This window comes from Vombatus ursinus, unplaced genomic scaffold (assembly GCF_900497805.2).
Source record: "Vombatus ursinus unplaced genomic scaffold, bare-nosed wombat genome assembly UNPS02014793.1, whole genome shotgun sequence".
Classification (NCBI taxonomy): Eukaryota; Metazoa; Chordata; class Mammalia; order Diprotodontia; family Vombatidae; genus Vombatus; species Vombatus ursinus.
In genome coordinates this window covers 22,754,089-22,780,781 of record NW_020954571.1, presented here as the reverse complement: position 1 = coordinate 22,780,781, position 26,693 = coordinate 22,754,089, and positions in this window count along the sequence as shown.

The following is a 26,693-nucleotide window of genomic DNA, read 5'->3' as shown; positions in this document are numbered from 1 at the left end:
TATCTCCCAAGCCTGGACTGTTCTCTGTCTTCACCTCTACCTTTTAGGATCCCTTTCTCCTTTTGAAGCTTGGTCCAAGCACTACCTTCCCCATGAAGCCTATCTTAATGGCTCAAGTTACTGGTATTCCCTTTCCTGCCCCTTGAAATTACTTTGTATTACGTCCTAGAGACTTTATATATACTAATATGTACTGCACTCTATTTCCCCTTGATAGAATGTAACCTCCTCAACAAAAAGGATCGGTTACTTGGTCTTTCATCACTAGAACCTTATACAGTATTTGGCACATAATAGACACTAAATGATTGGTGATTGTTAATATCTTGCAGTAAAATTCTGGTAAAAAATAAAAATTACCTGAGATTGCAATGGAGGCAGTGCACCCGACATTGGCATGTTTTATTTGTGTCCCATGCTAGTGCAGTGTTTGTACTAGTGACAGTTTGGCAAGATGGAGACACTTGGGTTTGGAAAATTCCCAGGCCAGCAGATGGCCTTCTGTATATCCGGCATTACTGGATACTCTTTGCCAGCCTTTGCATGCTTGCAGACTGTGCACTATTTCTGTTCTATCAACGGGAACGTCTAAACCCATTGTCTAGTTACAAACAACAGCAAAAAAAGTCATGAATATTAATGGCTTATACCTTGGATGAGGCTCAAAGGCCAGGGCTACCTGGGAAGGAGAGCTCAGTGGGCCAAAGTGCTCATGTTTCAGCAGACCCGCCCCCCCCCACTTCAGCCAACCTGAAGACACAGCCATACAGGTATTTACTGGAATGATTCTTTTTCTCTTCTCCAAGAGTATACTGTGCCTTGAAATCATAGAGTTAGTTGAAATATATATGATAGTAATGGGCTTTGAGCTGGCTCTGCATATATGCAGGGCAGATTGAAATTTAAGCCAAATCTTGGCTAGGTCACTCTGAAGCAACTTTTATTCCCTTCTCTTTTCAAGGTATTATAGGATTTTTTTCTTATTTGTCTTTCTGCCACATAAGTCACTGTCTAGGATCCTATGTCACTATCATTGGTCACCCATCTTTGACTTGCCTAATTATCAAATGCTGTTCAAAATAAATGAGCCATCAGTTGGAACTTGAAACTTACTTGAAACAGAATTTTCCATTGTATTTTGTTGTAATGCAATATAACCCCAAATATTTCTTTCTTTGTATACATATAAAGGCAGCATTCTGCATTGGATAGAAGGCTGCGCATCAAATCAAGAAGACCTGTATTCAAATTTCATACGTTTACTAAGTGTATGTGATCCTGAGGAGTTCATATTTTTTTTTTCTGAGACCCAGGTACTTGAATGTGAAATGGGTATAATAATAGCACCTACTTCCCAGAGGTATTATGAAGATTACATGGGATAATATTTATAAAATGCTCTATGTAACTGTGAAATACTATATAGTACTATATGTTTACATAAAAACTTCATATGCTTCAAGTATATGTAAACATGGAATATATAAATACACACACCTATATGTATGTGTGTGTCTGTATATATATATGTGTGTGTGTATGTATGTATGTATGTATATGGAAACATACATACTCTAGGATGAGAATAACTCATCCTAGAGACAGCTGACCAAGATGAAAAGTAGTGACAAAGCCAGGATTCAAACACAAGTCTGCTGCTTCCAATTTCATTAAGCTATGCTGCACCCCCTCCCTGCCTCCCCCTCATTAATACATTTTTTTTAAGTAACTATAAGGTAAATACTGTAGGTATTGTTATCCTGATTTTACGGATGAGGAAACTGATGTTCAGAAAGGTTAAATCATTTGCCCATAGAGGTACAGCCAGTAAGTGTTTAAGGTGATATTTAAACCAAGATTTCTCCTGATTCTAAGTCCAGGACTCTTTCTGCTATATTATACTACTAAAATACACATAGATATAGACATACAGATACTGATAGAGACACAGGTATCTGGATATATTTTTTATGCATTCAATCCCTGGATATTAAAAAAAAAGAAAAGAAGAAAGATCATGAAAAGATTGAACGTAAATGTCACCAGGGAAAGAACAGAAATATATATATGTGTATGTGTGTGTGTATACATATATACACATATATGTTTATTATAATATATATTGCAAAATATATATTATGTATGTATATACATCTGTTTATTACAAAAGTATGTATCTATATTGGTTTAATGAATGGCTGTAGAAGTGGCTGATTCTCTCAATATTTCTTATCTACATACAAAATTCATTTCTCCTTCTTTCCAGTTCTAAACCTTGAATCTAACTTTGTATGTAGGTGTACTTTAAAAGCTTTCTTTGAGCATCTTAGATTCGATTTCTGGTACGTATTTTCTTGTTAACTTTTAACATATGTAGCCTCTAGGCATGATTCACACAAATCTCTGGCATTCTAAGGAAATGATGATCAGTCACGGAAACATGTAAAGATTCGAGAACGCTGGCAATTTTCACTTTAAATGTTGTCAGCAAGTTACTATTATAAAGGTACTTTTCTCACCATACTGCTGTAAAAAAAACCCTTAATGCTGTGGAATTCTGACAAACTTACACATTTAATGAACAAACACCACACCACCTGAAGGGATATTTCCTCAAAGTTGGTAACTGCATCCGTTGTACTTTGAAAAATGTTAACTAGAGAGGTTTGGAATGGTGTCAAATAAGCCTTACATTTGCCTAATTATACAGCAAAATCTAGATAATCCATATTATATTAATTCAGCATTTGGGATTATTTCAACAGGAGCTGGGATAAAGTTAATTTTTTCTTTATGAAAAAAAAATAACAGGGCCTACTAAGGAAATGAATGTGTGGCATCTATGTTAAAATTATTTCAATCCTATATAACATTTTCAAATATAACCATGATCATTTTATGTATGTAAATTTTATCTTCTTAACTACATTTATCCTCGGTTAGAATCTCTCTCTCTCTTTCTCTCTCTCTCTCTCTCTCTCTCTCTCTCTCTCTCTCTCTCTCTCCCTCTCTTTGTGTGTGTGTGTGTCTATCTGTATATTATATATTTGTATATATATATGTATATATTTATATACATGCACACACATATACACATACATATATACATATAATTTTTATCATAATTTCTATAGTATCTAGCAAAGTATTGGAGCACTGAAGATACTTTAAATATGCTTGTTGAATTTAATTTAATTAAAAGCACTTCAGTATGCTACAGTGGAAAGAGTGCTTAATTTGGAGTCAGAGGACCTGACCCCAAACTCTGCCTCTGACTACTGTGTGATTTTGGGTAGGTCACTAAAACTTGCTAAAGCTTTACTTTCCTCATTTGTAAAATGAAGCGATTGGACAAGATGAACTTCTAGCTTTAGATTCCCAATATGCTCATGTTTACATACTGAAACATGAAGTTTTAATTATAAATCATACTTTAATACTTCCTTAAAGTAGACCCCTCAAGACCCTTATTTATCAACCCTTTTAAGCTTAATTTGAATTATTAAATGTACTTAAAAGTTATAGCATGATGGAACTTTGAAATTATTCAATGAATCTCACTTGTTACTTATTCTAATTCATAATGATCTCCCCCCTCCATCAGTCTGTATTAGTGTGCTTCTACTGTATGATATTTGAATACCTGATGAGACATAGAACTCCTGTCTGACTATCCATTTAGAGTAACCTAATCAGAATAGGTGAGTCTCTGAGTTATTCAGATTAATTCCACAGGGGGTTACATATTCAAAACTAGAAAGAACCTTAGAGGTCCTCGTCGAAATCCTTGGTTTTACAAATGAGGAAATTGAGACTGAATAGGTTAAGTGACTTGCTCAAAGTCACAGAGAGTAAATGACAGAGCCAGAATTTAAACCCGTGTCCCTTGACTCCAAATGTAAGATTATTTCTATTTGTGCCACATTGCTTGAACAGTCACTGCATTCTGAGCACTGTACTGGCAGTATGTGCCAGCCTCAGATGAACAATGAAGATGCTGCTCATAATTGAATAGAGGAAGACAAGATGTTTAAAAAAAAGCAGCAATACAAGAACAAATCAGTGCAATTCCATGCAAAGTATTAGGGGAAATTTGAGGAGAACCAGGGCAAGTTACATGGAGGAGGTGGGGATTGTGTTGCACCTTACAGGAAGCAAAGATACTGACTGACAGACAGAGCTGAGCAAAAGTCCAATCCAGTCACAAAGATCTACATGAGCAACAAGCATGGGTGTGGCAGAGGTCAGAATGATAATAAGGATAGAGCACTGGCCCCAGGCCCTGAGTTCAAATTCAGCCTCAGACTTATAACACTTACCAGCTGTGTGACCCTGGGCAAGTCACTTAACACCATTGCCTATCCCCCCCCCCCAAAAAAAAAGAATAATAATAAGGGACAGATAGTAAGTAGCCAAGTTTGGCTAGTATATAACATATGTTAATGGGAGCCTATGTAACTACGACAATAGTATGATATATGACTGGGAAGGCAAGTTGAAACAAGATTGTGGAAGACTTTGACTGCCAGAATCAGGAGTTTATATTTTGTTCAGTAGACAATAGGGAAGGAGACACTGAAAGTTTTTTTTTTTTAATGTGATCAGAGTAGTGCATTAGGAATATGATATGGGCAGTGGTATAAAGAATAAGTTAAAGAGGGCATAAAATAGAGGCTGGAGGATGAATTGAGATGCTAAAACAATAGTCTAGGAAAGAAGAGATGAGAGTGTGTGCAGTGAGAATGGGCATAAGAAAGATTAAAGAGATAGAATTGACTGGATAGCAACATAATGAAAGTAGGGGATGAAGACAGATGGAAGAAACTGAGATAACTCAGTGATTCCAAAACTGGGTGACTGGGGGAGAATGGTAGCACCATGGGTAGAAATAGAAAACTTACAGAACTGCTTACAGAGAGAGAGAGACAGAGACAGAGACAGAGAGACAGAAAAATACACAAGTATAAACTAATATACACACTTATATATACATTAAATTTTTTTTCAACAAACAAAACTCCATTTTCTCTCTCTCCTGCCCCTCCATCACAAAAAGAAGAAAATTATTTTAACAAATATTCATAATCAAGCAAAGCAAGTTCTCAAAAGGGTAGCTGCTTACAGAGAGAAAGAGAGAGACAGAGGGACAGAGACAGAGAGACAGAGACAGAGAGAGACAGAGAAATACACACAAGTATATATTAATATACACACATATATATGTACATTTACAGTAATTTTTTTAACAAACAAAACTCCATTTTCTCTCCCTCCTACCCCTCCATCAGAAAAAGAACAAAACTATTTTAAAAATATTCATAATCAAGTAAAACAAGTTCTCATATTGTCCACCTTCAAAAAAGGTATGTCTAATTCTGTATCGAGTCTATTACCTCAATGCCAGAATGTGGATATGTCGTTTCATCATCAGTCCTTTAAAAATCATTGTTAGTCATCATGCTGATTATAGGTCTTATGTCTTTCAAAGGTGTTTGTTTTATACTATGTTGTTATTATTTTGTAAATTATTCTATTGATCACTCTCATCAATTCATACATTTTTTTAAGGTTTCTTTGAAACTAGCCTTTGATACACACACACACACACACACACACACACACACACGTCCCATTTTCTCTCTTCCCTTCTAGGGACAATGAATGTTTGTGCATGAAAGAGATAAAATAGTTGTCAGTGTGCAAAAGAATGAGTTGCATAAGATATGGTGAGTTTGGGGTGGATTTCTCTTCAGGTCCTAACTAGAGATGAAGATGAAGCTGCAATCTCCCTCTTCTTGGAGGGACATCTATTAAGAGGTTCCCCCTCCTCTGAATTAAATCTCAAAATTCATTAGAGGGCTAGACGGCATTGGACCTAAGACCTTCCAGAAAACAAAACAAAACAATTTTCCAATAAGTAAGAAATAGAAATAGACATTTCTGTTCATTTAAAACATTAAAATCTCCTATTTTTCTCTTTCCTGGCACATTGTTACTTCATGGATTTACACATACACAGACACACACACTTTTTTGAAAAAGCAATGTTGCTATAGCATATTTAGCTCAACAAAGTTAGAAGTGCTGGTCATTTAAGAAGCTCAGAGTTCTTTGAAAGGGGTTGCTACCTGCATTCCCACACACTTGGGAATGGGTGGACCCCATGTCATCATCTGTTGGTATTTATTGAGAACCCCCCTGGAATGAGGTCATTGAACCCATTGCAGTAGGAGCTAGAGACTGTTCTTTATGCTGAGAACAGCCCTTCTGACTCAGCTCAGAACCAATACAATGAAAAGTAATGAGCTTGTATCAATAAACATTTATGGGGCCAGTTTCATGCTGGCAAAATAGGCCCTCCAGGCTGTGTCCATCCACCTGCCAGGCCAAGGAAACCAGTCCCTCTTTTGAAACTCTCAGCCATCTTTCTCTCATCAGCGACATCTGGCATTCTGTAGTTTGATTCTGAAAGGCTTATTTGAACTGGGCACTTGGGTTGGCTTTCTTCTCCCTTTCCTCCATACCAGAACAAGATAAAGGAACCAAGAACAGCTCCTGGAATAATTGTTAGATGTTGACTGTCACTTCTGTCCACCTCCCTTTTCAACATTCCCCCTCCATCTTGTTCATCTCTTCTGCAGGGGCATATGGTATGTACTATCTCCTCTCTTCCCTTCTAGGGACAATGAATGTTTGTGTGTGAAAGAGATAAACAAGGCTCAACTATTAAAAGATATGTCTTCTTAAGATGGCCACTTAAAAGGGAAACTAAGGCTAGGAATTTTAGGCACATATTAGTCAGGGGATAAAAGTATCCCTCCAACTATATCATGTAAACACTCATGTACTCTGTCCATACATAAAGCTAGTCAAGGTTTCTAAGGTTTGGCTGAAAGTCCTATTGGTACAAATGACCTATCTAAAAAGGAAAAAAAAATAAAATAAAATAAACAGGCTGCTGGTGATGGGCCCACTAGATTTTCTAAGGAACTATCTTATGAGGGGGAAGAGATCAGGTACAATGGAGGAGAAAATCTCTATCACTTTTCCCTATTACTTTTCAGGGTTCTATGCTGGCTCTGCCTAAGATCATATCTTATTATACCTATCTGACCATTTTGTGGAAATATTGTCTGTCTCGCTGACCTCCATCACCTCCCCAGGTTAACGCATTTTCCCTAAAAAGTCCCCATTATCTGGTTCTCATATCACACCTCTGAAGGAGCAACTACAAGGCACTCTCAAGGAGGCTTGGGAAAAAAATCCTTTTTTATCCACTAGAGTGATACTGTCTTCCCTTCTTCTTCAAACTTTTACAGTAGTCAGTACTAGTCTTACCACAGTGCCCTTCACATAGTAGGTACCTAATATATGTTTGGTAAATTGAATTAATGTGTGCTTTCTACTCTATATTTATATAATAATATGTAATTTATAAATACATGTATACATTTCACATAATAAATACATAACATTATATTTATATATAAATTTTATAATGTTATATATTATATAGAATAAAATATATTTATATTTTAAATATATTTATATTTTTCTATTCTATATTTTAGTTGCCTGGGTGCATGCTTTATTTCACTAACTAGACTACCAGCTAGATGAGGTGAAAGATTGTGTCTTAATCATCCTTTCATCTGCAATGCTATTATGGGGCTTTACGTATTGCAGGTATTCACTAAAAAATTAATGAATGGATTCTTTTTAATATGAATATTGTGCCAAGGCTGATGTAACTAAATTTAGCACAAGTGATCATCAGGTGTCAAGTCAGCACCAACATGGCATCCAGCCTAGGGCAGAATCACAGAATCTTTTCTTTTCTTTCTTTCTTTTTTTTTTTTTTTTGACTAGGCAATGGGGTTAAGTGACTTGCCCAGGGTCACACAGCTAGTAAGTGTTATGTGTCTGAGGCCAGATTTGAACTCAGGTACTCCTGACTCCAGGGCTAGTGCTCTACCCACTGCACCACCTAGCTGTGCCTAGAATCACAGAATCTTAAGGCACCTCACACTAGCTTAGCTAAGATTAGAGAGCCTTACCACAAGTTTAGCTACATGGTAATGGATTTTTTGTTACAGCAGTTCGTTGAGGCCATCTCCTGAGACAGTAGTCTCAATGTATACATGTATTTAGAAATATTTTCATAATAATACTGCGATGACTTGATGCCTCATAAGGTAAATATAATAGATCTAACCCACATAAACAAAAGCTCTTTGGTGGGATCCACAGATCTCTGAATGATGCCAGTGATCACATACTTTTTCCCCCCTTATATTTTATATTCTTATCTTTTGTCCTTATCTTACCTAGCCTGAAAATGCAGGAATATGGGAATGATCCCGATATTGATCAGAACAGAAGCTTTAACATGCTATGTTTTTTTCAATATTGACAGATTTGTTAGTCCTTAGATAACGTGATGGCTCTGCTTCCATGAGCTCAACATATGGCTGTTGGACTTAATGTGATCAATTAGTCAGCTTTAACTTACTATAGCTTAGAACTCTAGAACTCAAGTGATTGACCCCTCTTAGCTTCCTCAGTAGCACAGACCACAGCCATGTAGCACTATGCTATTTTTATAGTATTTTTAAGAACCATTGTATCCAGATATTTCTGATACTTTTAAAACTATGAAATCAAACTTTTCCTCCTACCATTACCAATTCAGGGAAATCTAGATAAACTGGGCTAGGTGTGTAACAGATAGAGCACCAACCCTGGAGTCAGGAGGACCTGAGCTCATATCAGGTCTCAGACCAGACACTTGACACTTACTAGCTGTGGAACCTTAGGCAAAGTCACTCAACTCCAATTGCCTCACACACACACACATAAAATGACAAATCAGTCCAGTGTCAGAAAACACCAAATGAGGTTACAAAGAGTTGGGCACAACTGAAAACAACTGAACAACAACAAGATAAACTGGTCCCTGTCTGGTTTGGGAAGAAGGTAAGTCAATATTTGGGGAAGAATACTTACTGCCTTTCAAGTCTTTTCTCTATTTTAAGGTAAGCAAAAAAGGAAGCCTCCTCTCATGCCTACCTTTGAAAGCAAAATTGTACCATAACCTAAAGTAGCAGCAGAAAAGGAATAGAAATGATTATTGAATGGAGTCTTCAATTTTGCTGGCTGTTTCCATCCACAGATGGAGAGTGAGAATAATGATTTCTATGACCATTAAGCCATTAGCCACATGGAAGCATTTGGGAAAACCACTAAGGTGACAAAGCCAATTGGCCCCAATGGAAGAGGAGATGCCCTCAAGTGGTAACTTGGCTTTGCTTCAATAACAATCCCTTGGTCAGTGGAGGGTCCTCATAAAGATCAGTAGCCATCTGGTCTTCATCCCAATTAAAGATAAACACCTTAGGAAATAGCTGTGGATTACAATGGGGAGAGGGGAGGAATTTAAGTTGGACATAGGAAGAACTTGCTAATTCTCAGACTTCTAAAAAGAGGTTAACAAAGGAGAATATAGATTACTTTTCCCTAGAAATGCTGAAGAGATAGTGTAAGTGCCATTAGGTTGGAACGCAGGAATCAGGACAATTTGGAGTATAGATAGGCATAGTGTCAGAGTGGCCATAGTAGCATAGATATAGAACTGGAAAGGACTTTATGGTTCATCAAATCCAAATCTCTCGTGTTACAAATAAGGAAACTGAGGCCCAGAGGTCTCACAGCTAGGAAGCAACAGAGTTGGGACTTGAACCTAGGACCTGTGATTCTAAACCCAGTGCTCTTCCATTCTACCACATTTACTATGCTTGGCATCAGGCATGAATGAATCAATAAGCATTTATTAAGCACCTGTAACCAGATACTGTGCCAGGCTTTGGGATACAAGGACAAACATGAAACAATCTCATTTCTCAAAGCACTTACATTGTAATGGGGAGAGAAGATATACATATATAAGTATACAGCAAATGCATACAAAATAAATCCATGGTAACTTTTTTTGGAAGGGAGAGGAGAAATCAGAAACTGGGGGTGCGGGAGGTCAGGGAAGGTTTCATTTAGAAGATGGCACTTGAGATGAACATGAAGCTATTAAAAAAAACCTTAGGACTTCTTAGTGGGAGAAGTGATGAGGGAATGAATTTCAAGCATGACAGTCAGCATGGAGATGGGAGAGAGTGTTCCGTGGGACAAATAGCAAGGTCATTCGGGATGGATCCTAGAATATGTAAAAGGACAGGTAGGTGGTGTTGTGGTAGGTGGTCCTGTGGAGTCAGGAAGACCTAACTTCAAATACAACTTCAGACTCTAGCTGTACAACCCTGGGCAAGTCACTTAACTCTGTTTGCCTCATTTCCCCCCATCTGTAAAATGAATTGGAGAAAGAAATGACAAATCACTTCAGTATTCTTTGCCAAGAAAACCCCACTGGGGACATGAAGAGTTGGACATGACTAGACAACAACAACAGAGTATGTAAAAGCTAGTAATAAATGAACATATCCAGAAAGGTAGGATGGAGTCAAGTTAAAAGAGGCTTTGAATGCCAGAGAAGTTTGCCTTTAATTCTAGAGCAGGAAACCACAGCAGGTTCAAATCTTACCTTTGACACTTTCTAGCTCTGTGACTCTAGAGAAATGTCTTAGGACTTAGCTACTAATGCATGATTAGATTTTGAATTTGCATTGTGGAAGGAATTCTCACATGCTAAGGGAATCAGAGACCCTTAAAAAAATTCATTCTGATTGCCTCACCAAAAAAAAAAAAAAATTCATAAGCCTGCAGAGGAAGGAAAAATGGTTAGGAAGCCCTGGACTAGAGCTGGAAAAGTCTCCCTGATCAATAGCATGCCTCAAAGTCATGACTAACACAAGTACCAACTAGAAAGAAGAAACTCTTCCTCCCAGGTAGCTAGGTGTGATGGTGGATAAATTGCTGGGCTGGGAGTTAAGACCTGAGTTCAAATCTTGTCTCAGATACTTAGTGACTGTGAGAAAGTCACAAGAACCACCTCAGCTTCCGTTTCCTCATCTATATCATTAAGAGTGTGGGACTCAATGACCTCTAAGGTCCCTTCCAGCTCTGAATTCTACGGTATAGTACCTCTGTATTGATTTTCTGTCAGCTTGCATAGAACAGAGACAAAAGAGTGGTGTGTTGATTTTCCATTTGATTATATGGAGCAGAGACAAAATACAAAAGGTACCTTTTGTTCTAAGCAAGAAACTCTATTGCTTCCCCAGCCGCAAATCTCCTTTCTGCAGGGAAAGGCAGACCTTCATGCTGCCAGTCTGTTTTTCTTCTCTCCTCTCTTGTTGACACTTAACAGCACCATTTTCAGAAGCAGTGTATGCTTTTGTGTGGTGGGAAACCAGGAGGGGTCCAATTTTGCCATCAATCATATTTAATAGCATATGCTATTAATGTAATTTTGTTATTGAAGATTCCCAAATCTATTCAGCGGATTGCACAAGACAATTATGGTTTTAAAAAATACATGCATGCATACAATCAGATATCACCTTTAATTAGAGCTATGGTGATTAAATATGGTCATTATAAATGTTATATTATAAAATATTCATTAAATAACAGATTCCATGACATATCTTTGATTTAAAAGAAGATGACATTGGAATTAAACAATGAGATTTTTATTAATTATTTGGCATCTTATAAAAGATTGTCTGCTTAGGAAATTATCTGAGGGATGGTTGGAAGTATCTGAAGTTCTAAACACATTTACTCCCTTTCTCCCTGCCCAGCATTTGCAGGGAACACTTATTTTCCCTACCAAATGTACACAGTGCTTTTTATTAGAATCCAACATATTAATAGAATACAATACATGAAGCATTTATTAAGCTCCTACTATGTGTTAGGTATCAGGGATACAGAGATAAAACAAAATCAGCCCCTGACCTCAAGATGCTTAGGATGGAGCTGCAGGGTGGGGTGTTGTTCTTCAGTCATTTTCAGTCATGTCTGACTCTCCATGACCCATTTGAGGTTTTCTTGGCAAAGATACAGGAGTGGTTTGCCATTTCCTTCTCCAGCTCATTTTACAGATCAGGAGACCAAGGCAAATAGGGTTAAATGACTTGACCAGCATCACATAGCTAGAAAGTGGCATAGGCCTTTGGACATCAATCCAGTCTACTCTAAGTCCCCTTCAAAGGAGGTAGGAGGGTCAAGGGAGGTCTGAGGATCTCACACCAGCAGGCTTCCCTCACAAATTCTCTCTTTTTCACGAATGTGTTTGTTTTAGCTCGAGACAAAATTAATGTTCATTCTATACTAAAAATGTTTCCTTGGAGGAAGTTTGTGAGAGGTGAAGAGGGCTCTAGGGAAAAACACCCTAATGTCAACAAGACTTAATCAGAAGTAAGATACCAAGAGGCCTATTTTGTAATAAGTTATCATGCGGCCAGGAGTGTTTTTATTATTTTTTTTCCCCTAGAAGCAACAAGTAATATTGGAAGGAGAGGTTGAGAGTTGAGTTTTCTTTACTCTTTCATATTTCTCCTCTCTTGCCTCCTTATTTTTGTAAGGAGATGGTAACGGGACTGAGATGTCCTCAGGCAATGCCCTGGGCTTTGTTAGTCTTGGTTGTTTTCATTTCCTCTTGACAACTGGGAAAAAAGAAGGCCCAATATTAGGAGAAGACTGCCTAGCTCTACACTCTTGTTTCATTTTTAACATTGGCTAGAAAAGGGCATAGAAGGGAACTGCAGAAGGTGAATAACGACTCCTCAAACAATTTAACATGTTTGAAGTTAATTATCCTACTCTGATGACTGGTTGTCTAGACATTTTAAGTATTTATTTTGTGGTGTCCCCTACAGTTCATAATTAAAGACCTAAAGGAAGGCTCCTGGAGGTTTTTACTGGCCAGACCAGAAATTAGCCACACAACATACTGTGCATACTGTGGAAAAACACAGGAAGAAGCTACATTCCTGCCTTGGTGCAAGAGAATCTGTGGCAACTGCATCATTATTGATCATCTGTGAGCCTGGAGCGCCATATTGATGAACAATGGCACTGATCAACGATGTGCACATCTATATTGTGGGCCTGATGATCCAGAGACAGGGCTGGCCTAGGCTTCCTAGAACAATTTCACCATAGTGGGGGCAATGAGATGCTATTATTCCTTAATTCCACAGTATCCTACTAGAAAATATCTGTGCCTGGGTGTCTAGGGATGTCACAAAAGGCCCTGAGGATATGTGTCAAGGCTCACTGGGATTCTTCTATGATATAGTGGAAAGACAGAGGTCAGTTGTTAGGATCAAATGAGATAATGGATGTGAAAAATCTGTAAAGTATCAATTTTTAGTCCAGCAAGTACTCGTTCCTTTGACACATTCTACTCAAGGTACCTGGGCCTTCCTTCATATATTCTTTTAGATGAGGAGGAATGGTCTGGGTATTTGAGTGTGCCCTAGGATCCTAGCTCTCCTGCATTCGTTGTAGGCACCATGGTGTAGGAGGCAGAGCACTAGAAGACCTGAGTTTTAATCCCTTCCAAGATTCTTGGGCAAGGTAGTTAATTTCAAATGGCATCAGTTTCTTCAGTTGCAAAGTAAGGGAAATGACCTTGAAGGTCCTTTCCAGCTCTAAATCAATGATTTTCTGAGACTTTGATCTTCAGCCTCATTCTCCTCTGGCTCTTGATGTGCTGTCTTCTAGGGTTCTGTGAGTTGGTCAGTCCTGGCTAATATGTGGAAATAGACTCTTGGGAAGGGATGGCAGTCATTTTTAAGCCTTGTGTTTCTAAAGTAATTATGGAGAAATTTTTTTTAAAGTTCTGTTTTCTACTAAAAGGGTGATGTAGAGTCTTAGCAGTGTAACCAAACTCACAGTAGATTAATTTGGAGGAATGATAACTTAAATGAAAACTAGTCTAGGATTACTAGATATTGTGCTACACTTAGCATTCCAGCCTCAAGCAAAAATAATTCTGTGTTAAATCCTGGCTTTTAAAAGTGTTGAAGTTGTTGTTGTTGTTACTGTTATTATTATTTCACTCTTCATGATGCTTCTCTGATAAAGCTATTGTACCATAGTGCCAGAAGTTCCATCAAGCACAATGATCCTCTATCCAAGCTCTGGGACACCTCAGAGGGTCTCCAATTACATCATAGTAATCAGTGTTAAACTGAATTGTGCTCTTAACTTTCTAACCTTTGTCCCAGGTAGTTCTCCTCTTCTAGAACACTCTGACTCTAGCTATGAAATAAACATATCTTCAAGGAGTTCTATAGTCAGAGAAAAGGGGTGTGTGTGTGTATGTGTGTGTGTGTGTGTGTGTGTGTGTAGGACACTACTTCACCTTTGGCTGTGTTCCTTATATTCCAAAATATACTCCATTTATGACAACTGTGCATTTTGACCTTCAGGAAGAAAGGATAGTAAGGCACATTCTAAACTCATTACTGTAGCAGCCAGGGAAATTGTGAACTTAATCTTCACTCTGCCTTCAAAGAGTTGCAGAGGTGGACAGAAATTAAAAGTTGGAGGAGATACTATTTGGAGGAACCATTTTTCCTGAATTTTTCCCCCAGATGAGATTGGAGGGTAGGTGTAAAAGGAGAAGGTGATGTGTAAATACACATATGGTGTTGCTGTCGTTGTTCAATCATTTTCAGTTGTATCCGACTCTTTATGACCCCATTTGGGGTTTTCTTGGCAAAGATACTGGAGAGATTTGCCATTTCCTTCTCCAGCTTTTTACCAATGAGGAAACTGAGGCAACCAGGGTTAAGGCACTTGTCCAGGGTCACACAACTAAGATGTGTCTGAGGCTGATTTGAACTCAGGTCTTTCTGACTCCAGGCCTGACACTTTATCTACTATGTGGAGTAGGGGTGAAAATGGAGGCAAGGAAGGAAGACACAAGGGAGTAAAGAAATCAGTTATGACATGTTGAAGGTCTGTAAGATCTGGGAATTGTGGCTATCTAGTACAGTGTGACTATGGAAATAACTTGGCTATTTTTGCCATGATTCAGCTGATGACTTGCTAAGGGCAACATGGCCAGAGCGAAGAAAGGGTTATTTCAAGTGTACCTGGGTTGGAAGGTGAGGGGTAAGAAATGAGACCTGTCCTGAGTTCTGTTCAAATGTGGGCTGTCTTTTCAAATTGTCTTCTGCAAGGTAACATTTGCTTTTTCCACTAAGCTTGAATTCATTTTTTAAAAAAAATAGCTCATTTATGCAGTTTATGAACTTTTCCTCACTTGGTCAGGTAGCATGTGCAAGTTTCATTATTCCCATTTTAGGGATGAGGTTCAGAGAAATTAAGAGACTTGACCAAACAGCTACCAAGAGGACCCCAGGTTGAAGTTGTTTAGGGCTGAATACTCAAATGCTGCAAGAAATGATGTACAAGATATGACTGTGGCAGTAGATGGTGTGGAGAAGAATTTTAAAATACTTCCTACCATTTTCCTTTGTTTTATTGATATCACCCTATTTCAGTATGGGAAGGACAAACATCTCTAATGACTTTGTCCCATGAATTAATGATTCTCCAAATCAATTTAATTTAGAGTCTAATAAATTTTCCTAATGGTAAATCAATGTCAAAAATAATGAAAGGACTAATGATTTGCTGTGTTTTCCAAAAAAAAAAATTCCATCACCCTGAACAGAGATATAGAGTTTAAAATATAAAATTTAGTGCTTCCTTCATCTAAAACATGTAACTTTTTTCCCCTGGGTGAGTGATTATCCCCCTGTTAATTTCCCAAAGGAATATTAGTACGAACTAGATATGAGTTATCCCATATCTGGTTCCATTATGAAATCAGAACTAGCAATTTCTGAAAGAGTGATATTTGCAAATTATAAGGATGAATACTTGCATTGCCCAGTTAGGCTGCGTGTGCATGCGTGTGTGTGTGTGTGTGTGTGTGTGTGTGTGTGTGTGTGTGAGGTTCTTCTTATATAGGGATTTTTAAGCAAATAGGAGACAGTTTGTTGCAAGAGTTTGTGTAGAGCTCTATCCTGAAGCATAGGGATGACCCCTTGTGTTTCCTCTCAGTTCAAGATCTCTTTGGGATGTGCATGTACATATTAGATTAAAGCTGAAGGGACCTTGCAGATTGGCTGCTATAACTCAATGTTCTACTTCCCATAGACACTTAATACCATAAATCAATAAATAAGCATTTGCTTAATGCAATTGATTATTGTGTTCCCAGTGCTGAGCTAGGTGGTGTGGGGATACAAATACAATAACAGTCTCTCAGCCCTCAAGTTGCTTACAGTCTAGCTGAGCAGGAAGATTTCATATGTATGGCAGAAAATATAGAAAGTGAGTCTTGATAGGTATAACGCCCAAACCCGTTATTTCACTGACATAGGGAACTCCTAGACATGGAAATCCCTTCTACCAATGCAGATAGCCACCTTCTCTCCATTAGTTTCATCTTAAGAGTCACCTACACCACTAAGAGGTTGTGACTTCCTCAGTGTCAACCAGCCTGTAAATGTCAGAAGTAGGACTTATAAGTAGTGATACTGGCTCCAATTAAAACAGAAATTGAGAGAAAATGGAGTATTCTGGGCTTGAATAGAAGTTTTCATGGATGAGGAAGAAATTAAGTTGGTACTTGAGGATTATAGATTAGCAGAGAGGAAGAGGGAGAGCATTACAGAAAGGATTTATGTTTTTCCTGAATGTGGGAAAGAGACACGGAGGAAGAAGGAGACATAATCCCTCATCTTTGAGAGCTTTACATCAAATTAAAATTACATTCTTTGCAGGTAGCATTTTCCTTAAAATTCAGGATTTCTCCACAAACAATATGAATAATTCAGAGAGAATCTAAAGAAATATTTTGGTGGAGAAGGCATTTTTTTTCCTTCTCAGTTCTTGCTTTATAGGACCCAAATCAAGAAGAATTGAAGAAAGATTTTGTGTCTTCCTTAACTCAGAGAGAATACACTCAAACCTGGTTGAAGTGGGGGAGAGGTTATCTGGAGAGGGTGGCAAAGAGGGGGTGGTTGGGAGAGAAACCAGATAAGATGACCACAAAAGTTTCCAAGGAGGGGTCTCAGAGGTCTAGAGGTCTCAGCAGTGTAGAACTGGAGCCCCAACTTCCAAGCCACAAACCTCGTTTGTCCACTGTAATGGATGTATTTAATAAGACCCATTGCTCTGCTGGGAGCAGGGTTCAAATACAGTCTAACCTTTCTCCTCACTGTTCTAAATCTCATCAAATATTTAATACAGAAACTTGCATTTCTGCCACCCTCCTTCCCAATCAATATTTAGGATTCTGAGGGAGAAATTCTGTCTTGGATCTTTGTCCTTGATTCCCAGAGAAGACACCAGACTATCTCTTAGTGAGATGAAACTGAGGAGCCCTGTACCATTCTTGGCAACATTCTCCTTTACACATTGGTAGATATATGCATGGGGCAGTTTGGTACTTGATTAGATAAAGAAAATAATTTTCCTTTGAAGAAGAACTTTAGTCTAAATCCTGGCTCTTATTTGCATTGTACTTGTTGGGTCACTTAATACATATGTGCCTCCGTTCCCTCATTTGTAAAATGAAAGGACTGGAGTCCATCATCTCTTACTCCTTAGTTAGTTATAGATAGCTCTATGTGCCTGGTGCATAACAAACCTTTAAAAAAACTGTTGAATTGATTTGTTCTTATTTTTGCCCTATGTCTCCTCTCACCATTCCTGGTGCCTTGGATGGAACGGCTGGAGTGGCTTAGACATACCATGTAGGAGTAGAAGAGGCGTAGTAAAAGGCTTAGCCTACGGGCTGTGTGAAGTTTCTTTGTTTCTCAGTGTCCTCCATTATCAAAGGAAGCAATTACACTATATGGTCTCTAATGTTTTATCCAGCTCTGATATTCTATAATTCAATGTCTCCTGTTCCATATAAGACTTCAGATGGTCTTTAAGGTGCTCCAGGACATTATGTTGCACAGTATGAAGAGGATTGTATTTGGAATCAAGAAGATCTAAGTTTGAATCCTGCTTCAAATACTTACTAGCTGTGTGATTTTGGGAAAATCATTTAAACACTCAGTCAAAAAAAAAATAAAAAAAAATAAACACTCAGTCTCAGTTTCTTCACAAGCAAAACCGGGATAATAATAGCAAGTACCTTGCATCATAGTTGTGAGGATCAAATGAGATAATGTATGTATAACGATTTGCAAACATTAAAGCATGATATAAATTCTAGCGATTATTATTTCAATGCTTTGAAAAAATCTTTGATATTATCATTCTGGGCAATCCTCTGAGCAGATTGCAGTCATCCTGGATCCTTCACTATCTCTCATCCCCCATATCCAAGCTGTTGCCAAGGCCTGTTGATTTCACCTTTGCAGCAATTCTGGAATACACCCCCTTCCCTGCTCTGAAACTGCCACTACTCTAGTGCAGTCCCTCATCACCTTATATCTGGATTATTGCAATAGTCTGTTAGTGCATCTGCCTCTCTTCACTTCAATCCACCATCACTAAAGTGATTTTTCTAAAGCACAGGTCCTATCATGTCATACTTATACCTACCCCTCCACATTCAATATACTCCAGGGGCTTCCTATTGTCTCCAGGATCAAATACAAAATGCTCTGTTTGGCATTCAAAGCCCTCCATAACCTAGCCCTTCCTACCTTTCCAGTTTTCTTACACCTTACTCTCTAACACACATTGTTTGATTCAGTGAACAGCCTCCTGGCTGTTCCACGAGCAAGACACTCCTCTCTGCTCTGGGCATTTTCTCTTGCTGCTCTCCATGCCTGAAACATTCTTCCTTCTCTGCTCTGACTATTGATCTCCCTGGCTTCCTATAAGTCCCAACTGAAATCCCACCTTCTACAGGAAGCATTTCCTAACCCTTCTGAATTCCAGTGATTTTCCTCCTTTAATTATTTCCTACTTATCCTTTATTTAGTTTACTTTGTATATATTTTTTTTGAATATTGATTCTTCCATTGGACTGTAAATTCCTGTATGGCAGTAACTGTCTTTTGCCTCTTTTTGTATCCCCAGTGCTTAGCTTAGTGCCTGGTATATTGTAGGTACTCAATACATGTTTATTGATTGATGGATTGATTTTTCACATGTGACTCTTGTCCAAATGATATGATCCAGTATGTTCCATCAAAGGGATTGTTAACCCAGGGCCACAGACATCCAAAGAGTTCCTTGGAGAGGTATCAAGTAATCTTTATTTTTAATTTATTTTTAATATTATCTTGATAACTTTATTTCAATGTAATTTTTTTTAGGCAATTGGGGTTAAGTGACTTGCCCAGGGTCACACAGCTAGTAAGTGTCAAGTGTTTGATCTGAGGCCGAATTTGAAGTCAGGTCCTCCTGACTTCAGGGCCGGTGCTCTATCCACTGCACCACCTAGCTGCCCCAATTGGTTTCTGTTTTAAGCCTATATTTTTTTGCATATAAAACTTTATTATGAGAAGGGGTCCATCAAGTTCCCCAGACTGCCAAAGGGGTTCATGACACAAAAAAGGTAAGAATACCTATTCTAGAGGCTTTTCTCTAGATATTTGACATTTTATGAGTATCGGTGCAATTCATCTCTTATCTCTTGTTCTCACTTTAAAATTGGCCCACCTCTTTTTCTAGTATTAGATTTCCTTGATAATAGCTGTTATACCTCTTTATTATATGTAAGATGCTACAGTCTCCTTACACTCACCAAGCAAGTCTCTATTGTCCTTTAGGTCATTGACAATTTTGATTCTTTGGAGGTAATCGTGTTCCATAATTCAAAGACTATCCTATCAATAGGGTGACCAACATTGGCATAGAAAAGATGAGCTTTTTTTGTTAGGGAATGGACTGAGATGGTTGAAAACATGCAGCTCTCCAAACTCAATACCTCTGTTTTCTTTCTCCTATTCAGTTCTGGGCACAGCTCATTGTCCACTTGAAGTAATTATCCCATGTCTAGATACTGATGGAATTACTCCATGGGTTATGCATTCAATTATATGTCATGATCTTGGCAATAAGCATGAGAGGCAGTATGATGCAGCAGACAGAGGGCCAGCCTCTCAAACAGGAAGACCTGTGTTCAAGCCCTGCCTTTAACAGGCTATGGGGATCTGGACAATTTGAGAAATCTCTGATTGGCCCTGGCAATTCTTTCATACTATAAGATGTAGATAATCTGTGCTAGTTTCTATTAGTGTTTTTTAAAATTAATTAATCAACTTTTATTCTCTGTTAGATGAAAGAGTTTCCTTAGTTCCCTAAAGTAACAAAATCACAGATGTGAACTAACAAAAGAGGTGTTATTTCATTATCCATCCACTTGGTGTTTCTTGTATAAACTGGTAAACTGATCTTCTTTTGAGTAGCAAAGTCTCATAGAAAGGAGTTCATATAACATCCTGGAGCTTAATATAATCAATGCAGTAGCTATTATTATAAAAAATAAAATCAAGAAATCAATGACTACTGACCCATATGTCTGCTTCTTCATTTATATAAAATACTTATGTGAAAGATCTGAACATATTTGGATGACACGTTGGTGAACATATGAGAAGGGGAAATACAGTCTTCCAGATAATTTTCTGCAGCAGATTTTCTGTATCTTCATAGTCATACAAATATCTGAACCTTGTATGGAATACATGATTCTGTTGTTTTAATTTTTTATTGGTTGGGGGGGGAGCAAATGATGGAGTAGATGGTGGGATGCTCTCCAGAGGTGACCACAACTATAAGAATATCCTACACAGAATTCAGATGCTAGCTAATTCTGAGGCAGGTAGATGGAACAATGAGTAAGAGTGATAGACTTGGAGTCAGGAAAAAGTGACTTCAAGTCCCTCCTCAGACACTTACTAGTTGTGTGACTGGGCAAATCACATAACCTCCATCTACTTGAATTTCCTCATCTGTAAAATGGAAATAATAATTGCACCTGCCTCACAGATTTGCTAGGAGGATTAAATGAGATAACATATGTACAGAGCCCTGCAAACTTTAAAGTGCTATGTGAATTGCTAGCTGTTGTCATTATTGGAAGGGTTCCCAATCCCTTCAAATGTTCCTGTTTACACATAACAATGTGCTTATTCCTAACCTAGTTTTTATAATTCAGAGCATCCTGATATTGCTTTCTGATTTTGATAGTATTTATAAATTTGAAATTTTTAGATAAAAATGTGTTACATGAAATAGGTTTGACTTAAAAAAAAATAGAGACTGCATCTCTCTGTCTCTCCCAAGGCTGAAGATGTAGTGACCACTCACCAGCCTGGCCAAGACTGATTGGCACAAAAGTTTTAACATGCTCCAGTTACCCAACCTGAGACAGTTTTTCCCCTTTTATGCAGCTGGTGGCCTTCTGCTCCCAAGAGCTCATCATATTGGCACTGGACTTAGTGTGGACACCTGAGGCTCTTTAACCTTTCTGCCACTACTCCCAAATTTAAGTGATCCATCAACCTCAGCCTCCCTCAATGTCAAAGATCACAGGCATGCACCACCATATCTGATTATAAGCTTGATTTTTAAATCTAGATGAAAGCAAATTAGAATGGATTTTAATTTGAAACTCTCAAAATGTCTCAAGATATCTGACAGCTCAGGTTGTGTAATGTGGAAACACGAGTGGGAATTGCTGATCTATGGTATCCTCTTTTAAGCAAGGAGCTAAGAGGCAGCTCTTAACAAAGCTGTGTGTGTGTGACTCATCTATAAAGTGGGGGCCTATGTGAAGGAGTCCAAGAGTTTGATAATCTTTAGGTAAGAGTGACCATATAAACATTCTCTGAGATGTTCAATAGTATTCGACTTTATCTAGTTTTGTGCTGCTGGAAACCCCAGCCTAGACTATAGGGAAGAGATTAGGAGGCTCTGAAAAGTGTCCGGTGAAATGGTAGAAATTATATTCATTACTCCAAAGTCACTTTTGTGAACTAATCAATCAACAAGTCATTAAGGAATATTTGCTATGATAAGCTCCATATTGTCAGGGAAATATTGAGGCTAAAATCAACCATAACCTGTGACCTAAAATTAAAACTTTTGATTCATATAGATTGGGTTTGAACTGTGTAGTTTCTCATTTGACCTTAGTATTTGGCTCATTCCTCCCTCCAGGATTTCCCATGGGAGTATAAGAATTTGCCTCCTGTTAGTTCTCCAAACAAAAAAAAAATAGGAAACTTCCACCTCCCCCTTACCCATGTGAGCATTCAAACTAACATAACATCAAGTACAGGCTAGGCTTTATTTAGCCTGACAAAAAATTGACAAAACTCACACTTTAGATCCAATTCATCTGAAACAACTCTCATGGAATGAAAGCAGTGCTGAAGAAGTAAATTAATTCCTGGGTTAAGCCAGGAGTTGCAGGAGCACAAGGTAGCTGTAGTGAACATTAGTGGTAGAGTAATGAGGGATTCCTGGATGGATAGAAGAATTCCTATATACTAAGCAGAAATTGCTAGGCAATGCAAAGGAGTTTCTAAACCAAGCAGAAGCTTGAGTGTAGGGGCAGCAAAAAACAGAGCCCCATCTGGACCTTGCTCTTCAGTGATACCCTGAATGTCAAGGACTGTTCAAATCCAGAGGAAAAAGGCATTTTCTCTCATGATGCTAAGAAATTTTCCCTTTTGGGTGTGGGAGGACTGCCACTCCAGGGTAGCAGCTTGCATAACCCCTACATGTGGATGATTGCATCAATGTCTAGGACTTACCAGAGGGAAGGATTTTTGGTTTCTCAATAGTCATGTCAAACTCAAATAGAAACACAGCCACTATACCATACATAAGGATCCCTGAGGACTGCATATTGACTTAGAAAACCACATATTAACATCATCTATAGTTTGTTGTAATTTTATTTGTTTCATTAAATAGTTCCCAATTACACATTAATCTGGTTCTGGGAGTGTTACGGGCCCATGCATTTGACACCTCTGCTCTGGCAAACCTGAAGTGCTTTTTCTGTGTGCATGTGTGAACTCCGAAGTATAGGTCCCTGTCAGGAGACTGAGGTGCATTGAAAAGGGATGGAGAATTTTCCTGGCTGTTTATAAGCTTAGTTGTGAGTTCTTTCACATTTTGTGTTGGGTAGAGCTTGTCCTTCATCTGATGTTCTGTTATTCCAGATTCTTGCATGGGAACAGAGGAACTTTTTTTTGTTATTGTTGTGGAGATTTAGCTATTAATAAGATTCTTCTGTTCTCAGGGAGAACCTTGAGTGGCATATGAACCAAAGAGTGGGGAAGCATTGCTATGCAGTGCATAGAAGACTGAATTTAGAATTAGTTTCAATATTGAGTCTTCCATTTACTTATCTGTGTAGCCTTGCACAATTTATTTAGCCTCTCTGGGGATGGTGATCTACGATTCCATGATTACAGGATCTATGATCCTAAGATTATTGAGAAGTCCTCCACATCCAGTTTGTGTAAACTTAGAACTTTGGTTGTAGGCTATAGGTTACATGACACTTCCTTTTTTTTGTAGTGGGAATAAGTAAACTGTTATTAAGCTATGTGCTTGTCACTATGCTAAACCCTCTATAAATATCATCTCATTTGGTTGTCAACAACCCTAAGAGATAGGGCTATTATTACTTCCATTTTAAATTTAAGGAAGTTGAGACAGGCAATGGCTGGTTAAGTGTCTTGTCCAGGGTCACACAGGCTAGCAAGTATCTGAAGCTGGATTTGAACTCAAGTCTTCCTGACTCCAGGTACAGCACTTTGTGTACTATGGTGCCACCTAGTTGCCTGTATTTTTCAAAGTACTTTCATACTTATGCCGTTCTTATTACATTTGAGCTATATTTTCCAGCCAACGTTTACAACTAGCTTTTCCCTGAGCTCAACCTTCCTTCTCATGCCTCTCCGCAGTCACTGAAGCTGTTCCCCAGGCCTCACATATGTCTAGGGGTGTGCTGGCAAATGTTTAACAACTGACTTTAAAAAAAAATGGTTGTGTGACACACTTCTAAAGTTTAATCTACAATGTTAATACATTCTCCATCCCTTTAAGTCCACACCACCACCACTAAAACTATCCCTGGTTTGTAGCATTTGCTGATTTCTGAATGCCTACAGTGAAAATTTAACAATTCTCTCTTTCAGGTATTCAAGCTGGTTCCAGCACATTCTTGCTTCTATTTCCTCCTAAACAACTCCAATTCTCTGAATCCATCATTCTTCCCTGTTGCCTTTCCACTTACTAAAGGTCTCCTCCTCCTCACATTACCTTGTAGTTACCTACCAGTACATACATTACATTTCCTTCAGTAGAATACAAGCTCTCAGGATACAGAGGCATTTGGGGGAAGGTATGCCCAGTGCCTAGCACAGTGCCTTGAACATAATAGTACCTAATCTAAATAAATATCTGCTAAATTTAATTTAAAAAAAAGACACTGGGAACAGTAGAGAAATTATCAACCTCATTTTATAGATGAGTAAATTGGGCTTCAGAGAAATGAAGGTCTCACAGTTAAAAAAATGACAGAACCAGGATAGAAAGTGAGACCTCTTGACCCCTGGTCTAGAGCTATTTTCATTTCATAACAAATTTGGGGGAAAAAAAAGGAATAGAAGTGTGTGTGGGGGAAATCACTTTTGGGGGAACAGTAACACAATAACACAGCTCCTGACAGAGCCTGAAAGTTGGGTGCCTCAGTAAGAAGCATGGAGTTATGACAAAATAGGAGGAAAGAGAACCTCTTCATCATTATCACTGTCCCATGCCCTATATACAAACTGATTCTAGAAACCTAAGAGTCCCTTTATTTCTCCTGTGCCAGCTGTGGGCTTATCTGTTACCCTAAGGTGTAATCTGAAGCAGCGGATGTACATGTTGGCAATTGGAATATCTAGTTCCTGACCTGATTTTTCCCCCTACTACATAGTCTTATTGTCTAAACAACCATATCTGACTGATGAATCAGGACCTCCCCAAAGCAGCCAGGGGCTGAGTTACAAACAGAGTATAGTTGAACCTGGTATTGTACACTGTCTCCTGGTTCAGTTCCGCTCCGTTCAATCCAACGAATGGATTGCTCATGAATGACTCACCTGTTTTCACACATTCCAGTCTAGATGTATCAAGAAATGCCACCTGGCCAGAGGTGATACACAATTCCAAAGCATTGTCTGCTAAGAGAAAGGCTTATGAGTGGGGCAAGTGTGCTCTACCAGAAACACTGTCTCTATCTGTCCTGACAATCCATCCCTACCTCTGGTCTCTTCTCTGTCTGGTCAATCTCACAGCTAAGACATGAATATTCCTAAAACCTCGGTTTCATTGGCTTCCAAAAAGGGGTTTAATCGGTTTAAATAATGCTGGCAACAGTAGCAATTAGCAAAAAATGATACCCCCTTGCCTGCAGAAAAAGGTGCGAAGTAAGTCTTTCAAGGCCCTCCTTAACCAATTACTCAAGCAAAACCCAAATAACAAGTATTTATTAAGTATCTGCCATAGGCTAGATAAAGATACAAATTCCATATGATCCCATATGATTCCAAATGATCCCATTTTACCTAATTTTCTTCCCTCTTCTTCCATATTGTTGTTATTCAGTCATTTTCAGTTATGTCTGACTCTTTGTGACCCCATTTGGGGTTTTCTTGGCAAAGATACTGGAGTAGTTTGCCATTTCCTTCTCTAGCTCATTTTACAGATGAGAAAACTGAAGCAAAAAGTTAAGTGACTTGTCTAAGGTCACACAGCTAGTAAGTGTCTGAGTCCAAATTTGAACTCATGAAAACGAATCTTCCTGACTGCAGTTCCAGTGCTCTATCCGCTGTACCACCTAACTACCCCATTCTCCCACATAGAAATGTACAACTCCAGACAGGTTATTTTCCTCACTGTCCTGGGAATTCTCAGTGCACTCATCCTTTCCTCCTGCACATTTGTCTCATCCTCTAGCATGACATCCAACCTCTCCCTTCTCCCTGAAATGTACTCTGATTGCTTTAGCTTCTGATAAGTGCTCTTGTCTTTGAAGTCATATTGCACTTAAGAATGTTATTGCTCTTACACTACCCAGTCTTGTTCTTTAACTGTTCTCTATGTGTTGGTATAGGGCAGCTGGGTGGTGCAGTGGATAGAGTACCAGGCCTGGAGTCAGGAAGATCTGAGTTCAAATCCGGCCTCAGACATTTACAAGCTGTGTGACCCTGGGCAAGTCACTTAACCCTTAATGTTTGCCTCAGTTTCCTCATCGCTCAAATGAGCGGGAGAAGGAAATGGAAAACTACTCCAGTGTCTCTGCCAAGAAAATCCCCAATGGGGTCATGAAGAATCGGGCATGACTGAACAACCGTATGTGTTGTTGCTGTTTTTTTCCAACTAGGCTCAAAGCTTCAGATTGTAGGATGACAGACCTAGAGCTGAAAGAGACCTCCAAAGCCATCTAGTCCATCCCTTTTATTTGGCAGTTGAAGGTCCTGAAGTTCAAGGAAGTCAAGTGACTTGCCAGGATCACACAGCTGTTAAGCGTAAGGGGAGATGAAATCTAGGTCTTCTGAGTGTAGATCTAAGGCTCTTGCCACTATGCCGCATTAATTGATAATAGCTACATCCGATCTATAGCATTATGCTGGATAGGTGCTCCATAAGTATTTATCTATCTATCTATCTATCTATCTATCTATCTATCTATCTATCTATCTATCTATCTATCTATCTATCTATCTATCTAT